This window comes from Palaemon carinicauda, chromosome 11 (assembly GCF_036898095.1).
Source record: "Palaemon carinicauda isolate YSFRI2023 chromosome 11, ASM3689809v2, whole genome shotgun sequence".
NCBI lineage: Eukaryota > Metazoa > Arthropoda > Malacostraca > Decapoda > Palaemonidae > Palaemon > Palaemon carinicauda.
Window position 1 is genome coordinate 90,748,128 of NC_090735.1, and position 6,416 is coordinate 90,754,543.

General features: G+C 38.0%; 1 long non-coding RNA gene across 1 annotated transcript; it reads left to right on the plus strand.

The window, feature by feature from the left end:
- Positions 1 to 770: 770 nt before the first annotated feature.
- LOC137649727 (uncharacterized) lies at positions 771 to 2,780 on the plus strand. The gene is made up of 3 exons (XR_011045840.1): positions 771 to 2,050; positions 2,204 to 2,353; positions 2,523 to 2,780. It is a non-coding gene; the product is annotated as an uncharacterized lncRNA (long non-coding RNA).
- The last annotated feature ends 3,636 nt before the right edge of the window (positions 2,781 to 6,416 follow it).

Below are 6,416 nucleotides of genomic sequence, written 5' to 3' on the forward strand. Positions count from 1 at the left end.
TTAGAAGTGTTTTTGTCAAATATTGTCATCGTGACACGTTTCGCTGGACGGAGAATCCGATGAAAGACTTCCATTGCCGATGTTGGCCATTGTCTGGCTTCGTTGTTCCTGCTATTATCCGTCTATACTTTGTTCTAAAGTATAATGCTTGTTAAACTTCTCTTTCTATTCGTATTTATTTTGAATGCAATAGATTGACTGAATTATATCCGTTGGTGAAAGGAGAAAGATATTATTTATCCATCCTGAGCAATTTGGGCCTGCCATCCTCTTTTTATCCAGTTTTACTTAATTTGTCAGATGCCTTATTTATCACAGGACTGGGTGAATGACAACGTTATTCAGAGTTAAGATTTTATTAGCAATTAGTTTGATTTTATCTTCTCACTCTTGAGAGCATATTTTGTTCAGTTACAGTTCATACTCCGAGACCTGGGAATTTATTTATCTGTTGCAGAAGTGAATAATCAAATCTAATCAGTGTTGTTATATTTATCTGGTTCTTGATTTTGTCTTCGGCAGTTATCATCCGACTTCACTTAATATCTTGGACCTGGGATTGGTATTTTCCGCGGGTTTGATTATATTCTACAGATTACGGTTTCTTAGTTTCATCTTATATTGAAGTTTTATTAATTGTCATATTTCTTTCATGACGCAGTAGCCAGTAAAACTTGAAATTATATTTAAAGCTCAATGTAATTTATATCTTCTACATTGTTTTTGTGATATCTTGTTTCTTCTCGCGTACACATTCTCATGGAACTGGACTTCCTTGCTTCTGCAGAGTGGTGTGTTCATACTTGTAAAAAGAAACTGAGCAAAATGAGTGCAATGCATGTAAAATTACAATGAAGATTTAAGGACAAAGTAAACGTATAATTTTAAAGAATGTAATCGTAAAGGTGACTAAATCTGAAACTGCCTTACTTGTTCATTAAGCCTTCTTGTCAAATGTTGGTTTCATCAAGGTTGTCTTGTTTGTGAGATATGTGAAGATTATATTTGTTTTAATATTTTAGTATTTATAATGCCACCCTGACACTTTCATGATTTTCGTTCCCGGAATGGCAAGCAGTTCGTCTTGTCAGTGATTTAAAGTCTCGGGAACGAGAGGATTGTGTGAAGGGTAGTGGAGAAAGGGCTGATCATGCCATGTCGTAGAGAAAATTTTGAAATATTGAAAAAACTCACTTGTTCATGCCATGTGCATACCACCTCCGTGAACTAAGCGTGAGAACTTTTGGCAGCGCATGTCAATGCGGCCATGGGAATCTATTATACGCTATGTCATGTAGTGTTCATGAACTGTGCACGTTGTGGGCACGTAACATGTTCAGGCATTCCATTGTGTCACCAAGGGGTCAAGTGGTCATTAGGGTATTGTCACAAGTCGTTCACGTGCATGGAATGTTTAGCTCAAGCATATTTCAAGCATGGAGCGAACTGCTCACAAAGTGTTTACGCATAGGTCACGGCCAAAGAGCAATGATGTGCTCATGTTACTGCTTTAATAATCAAGCACGTCACCATTCCTCGCTATACTGCAATTTTCCAGCAAACAGATTACATTCTCAAAATTATTGTCGCTTTAGTAAGTTCAAGTGAGTTAAAACAATCTATCCATACTGGAATATTCAACAGATTGTCATACCTTCCTAAAAGAAAGCCAGTAGAGGAAGAGGAAGGCCATTGCAAAAAAAGACAGGAAGAGGAAAAAACAAAGATAGAGAGAAAGTCAGAGGTTTCAGACAGGGCTAGAGATCTTTGTTCTTCCTCCTACTTGAGTTTTGATGATGTTCCAGAGACACTACTTAAAGTTATTACAGATACTCAAATAGAACTGTTGAGTAAAGAAGAGCCCATAGTAAAACAGAAGAGAATCATAGTTTCCATGAAGGAAATTCCTGTGTATATGTGGACAGACGAGAGTACCAAAAAATTAGCAGAATATATTAAAAACTACCTACAATTGTATGACAAGAGACAGAAAGACTGGCTCAGTGTGGCTGCTAAATCCCAACTATGGTCAAAGGTTGGAGAACAACAGGTATCCATTTTGTATTCTTCCCTTATTGAATTTATGATTTTGTAAATATTTTTTGTTTGTTTGATTTTTGTTGTGATAATGCCATTGGATTTACTCCATTAAAATGGTTATTCTATTGTATTTTATATTTGGTTCGTTTACCTGTTTTCAAAGTGCGCAATGCAAGAAGCTCTATGAAAATATGAGGACCAGAGTAGGTAAAATGAAAAAGGAAAACAAATCTGGTGCAGGGCAGCTTGAGCGAGAGACCAGGAGATCATGGACACCTGGAGTTTCCTAACCCAGCTTATTGTCCGTGGGAAGGTCAGTATTATCATACACACCTTACCTTTAGATGAAAATTGTTATTAGCAGACATTACTCCATTATTCTGTGTATTTCTATTGAACTGAGAATTGTTTGAAACTAGTTTATATTTGTACTGATTTAGTCACATTGGTATTTAATTGTGCCTATTATCTTCTTTATTTAGGTTGTCGTTCATGGGTCAGCAGAGACAGTAATTGGGACTGATTAGGAAGAGCCAGAGGATGACCTGTCCTCGGCAGGGTCCCATGTACCTGTTATCTGCAGAAAGGGGGAAAGAATAGGTAGGAAATCAAAACCTGCTGCTTAACCATTTACCACATCCTACATTACCTAATGAAATTTCTGTGCTATTTGAGATGAAATGCTGTACGTGACATTACCGTGTTCAATTTAATATAATCTAATGTGACAAAATTTGTCTTATTCAGATTCTGTCCAGAGATGACTCCATAGGGCACACTTCTAAATTTTCCGGGAAACAGAAGCCTTGTTCATGACTTTGCCTGATATTTTGAAGGACACATGCAGGCAATACTGGAGGACTCCTGGCATAATATTGAGATCGATTGCCTGAACCTTGTCCAACGATTCAAACAGTACTGTCAAGCCATGCAACAACACTACACGAGAAATCATAGCATCCCCCATGGCAATCCTGGTAGCCCCCACAGTAGCACACTAGCAATCCTGGCAGTCATCTTAGCAGCAGCAGAAGCAGCTTCAAACATGGCAGTAGCCATCTTAATCCATGCAATTCTCACAGTCCTCAAAGCCGGAAACTTCAGTCTGGCCTCAGTGCACATGTATCAATGACGGGGTGCCAGCTGCCACTCTATCTACTCAAGTCCCGGTGTCAAAGTTCTTCAGGAAAGTCTGTCCCAGCTACTCGCCAGTATCCCACCTTCAAGCCCCCAGTGACCACCAGACTTGGCCAACTTGACATAGTCATCAATTGCCTTAACTATGCGGTCAGCAGACTGCAACATGGAGGGAATGTTACCTCTACCCAAAACCAAAGACAGTGACATGGACACATTACCATTCCTCAGTGTGTCACCTTGGATTGATGGTGTGAGCAGCAGCAAGAACACTGAGTATGCGTTTTGTTCATGTATTTGAGAAGGAATATTATCTGGACTGGACTCAAGGATTGTCATTCGTTCCGAGTGACTTACATATTTTCATTTGTTTACAAGTATAAATAAATGTCAACTGTCAAACTTCTATTTTCATTTTATTTCACAGAATAAAGGTTTAAATAAAAAAAATTGAAAGGAGAAAACACAACAAAAGATGAAAAAGAATGAAATGTCATGGATAAAACATGAAAATAAATTGGTGTTGGTAGGAGAAAGAGGAAATAAAACCCCTAGGGAGCTGTCTTCTCAGTTTGTTTATTTTTTATTAATTAGGTTTCCCCAAATACCATATTTTGTGGTGTTCTTTTCACCATGTTTGATTTTATACACTTAGTTTTGGTGGGGTATTCTTTTTTTATTAAATTTATTGTGTTTTTGGAATCTATCATTTTCTATAATCCCTACTTCACATTTTGTCAATAAATTTAAATACATGTCTTATCGTGTAATATAATAAATGATTCATTCCATGTCACATAACTCTTTGATTATAAAATTGTTTTTGAATCAAGCTACATGTCATGGTCCTCCTTCCATGCATCAGGTATCATACCATCTGTTAATGGATCTTTGTGGTCATATCTCTTGTCGCAAGAGGGTCTCTAGTCACAATAAGGTTGCACAAGCGTACATGGTGATAAGTTTGATCATCTCCAGGTTCTGTTGCATCATAGTCAAGAAATATCAGAACCTGAAATGAGGTGTTGAAAATATGTAATGTCTATAATGAATAGTAATTTATAGACACACTTGTCTCGCTCATAAGAAGAAATGAAAATGCACCAAAGGCCATTAAATTTAAATTGGAACATACATGTCTGTGATACAAGATTCTCCACCATATGACGAGTAAGAGACAACATCTAGCTGTATATAATTTCTTGGTGGACCTTTGATCAATAAATGGTTTCATCAGGTAAGTTCTGAGTGTGTGTCATCACCTATGAAGTGTTACAGCATGAAATTGTCGTAGTTTGAGAGTGGGGCTGGTTCAGGTAGCGTGGTTATATTCTCTTCTACAAATATCATGATGCAATAGTCAGTTCGTTCATCTTCACTCATCTGAGGCAGCACCATCTGCCCCAGCTTCAACTTACAAGAACTTATACATAGCATCGACAACTCTCATGAGTACAATGCTGCGAAACCCCTTGTAATTGTAATAGAATGAATCTGCTTTGGGTGGCTTCAAAGCAACATACATGCCCTCCACAACCTTCAGACAGAAGTGGTTGTTCCATCTGGAGCTGAACTTCTCAGCAACCTCCTCTCCGTCCATCGTCAGTTTTGGGTCAGTTGAGGACTTCATCCTTGTAGACCTTAATGATGGGTTGGCTCTTTCACTTGCTTTTGTTGTCTTGTCCTCTCCTCTTCCAAGAAATAATAATCCTGTAGCTGCCAGATATGGACACTATATCTGTTATGCACTAACATTCTTTGGTCTTCATTATATTGAGTCATCTAAAAAGAAATAGCACACCTTGCCATGACCCAATGTATGGCATTACCACTGGAATGGCACACCTTGCCGTGACCCATTGTGGCATTGACAGTGAAAGGGCACACCTTGCCATAACCCATTTTGTGTATATTGCGAGGACAAAAATCGTGCAAGTGCCAATTGGATCTTTGGCTAAACTAGAAATTTTCATATTAAATATAGAAATAAATTGAATACGTGTAAAATAATTTTCTCGTGCCATCGTCGTTTAAGTGACAGGGATGTTCAATGGTTAGTGAATTGGGTATGTGAATATTGGCCGTCTGAGTTTGTCCAGAAGGGATGAGATATTGTTTATTACCTTAGACGTCCGTCCTGAAATTTACACTCGTCTTTGGCAATGTTTTTGAAACTACGATTTCAAAACCGTTTTGCAATAAATCTCTTGCCCTTGGTTTGAAAAGTGACAATGTCATTTAAACTTCGCTCGTTGCACTGGAGCGTTTGTGGTGGAATGGGCTTCCCAACCATCTCGTCAAAGGACGTTTCGACCATCTTGAATTACGAAGTCCTTTAGATACGAGAGAGAGAGAGAGAGAGAGAGAGAGAGAGAGAGAGAGAGAGAGAGAGAGAGAGAGAGAGAGAGAGAGAGAGAGAGAAAGAAAGTGCTGGAACGTTTAACCTTTTGTGATAACGCATCTGGTATGGAAATGAGGTATTGGTAGTTGATGTAGAATTGTAGAGCAGGAGGAGATTTTTTGAAGGTCTGTACTAGATTCTGATGCGAAATATTCATTACTTACAGTATATCATGGTTGCTTATTGAGACTATAAATAAGTAAAGAAATATTTTTGATAAATCAGGCTGTAGGGGAACAAGTGAACCTATTTGATTATTATTACTATAGGTTTTATCACTAAATAAGAAAGTTAAATTAATCCCAAAAGGCACTGATTATTCAAACCCATTTCGTTAACTTGCAAAACCCTTCTTCCGCCGAGTATTTCTCGCAAAAAACCTTTATCCTTTACCCCCCATGGATTAGGTTGCAAAACCCTCTGATATTTTACCATTTAAGCACGCCATACACACAGAGGATTGGCGCGATGATCTCATCGCGATTGGCAGTATGGCACGCCAATCTCTTGCGAGTGCGGGCACGGTCTAGCATGCTGACAGGGTTGGCTCACATATATTGACACGTACAGTACTATATGCCATATTTCGTCCCTTGGTCGGAGCACTTTTATATTATAATGATACACTGACTGCATTTCACAATCTTTTGACTTATTACTGTATTAAAACAATTTTTGCTTTAGCATTGTTATATATAGAAGATTGCTTTCTCTCTTTTCCACCTTTTCAATAGTACCAAATCGGACCACAAAAAAGTACCAAATGAAAACAAAAAGTACCAAATCAAGTATTTGAAATTTATTCACCCTGTAACACCAATTATCAAAACCCAATCTC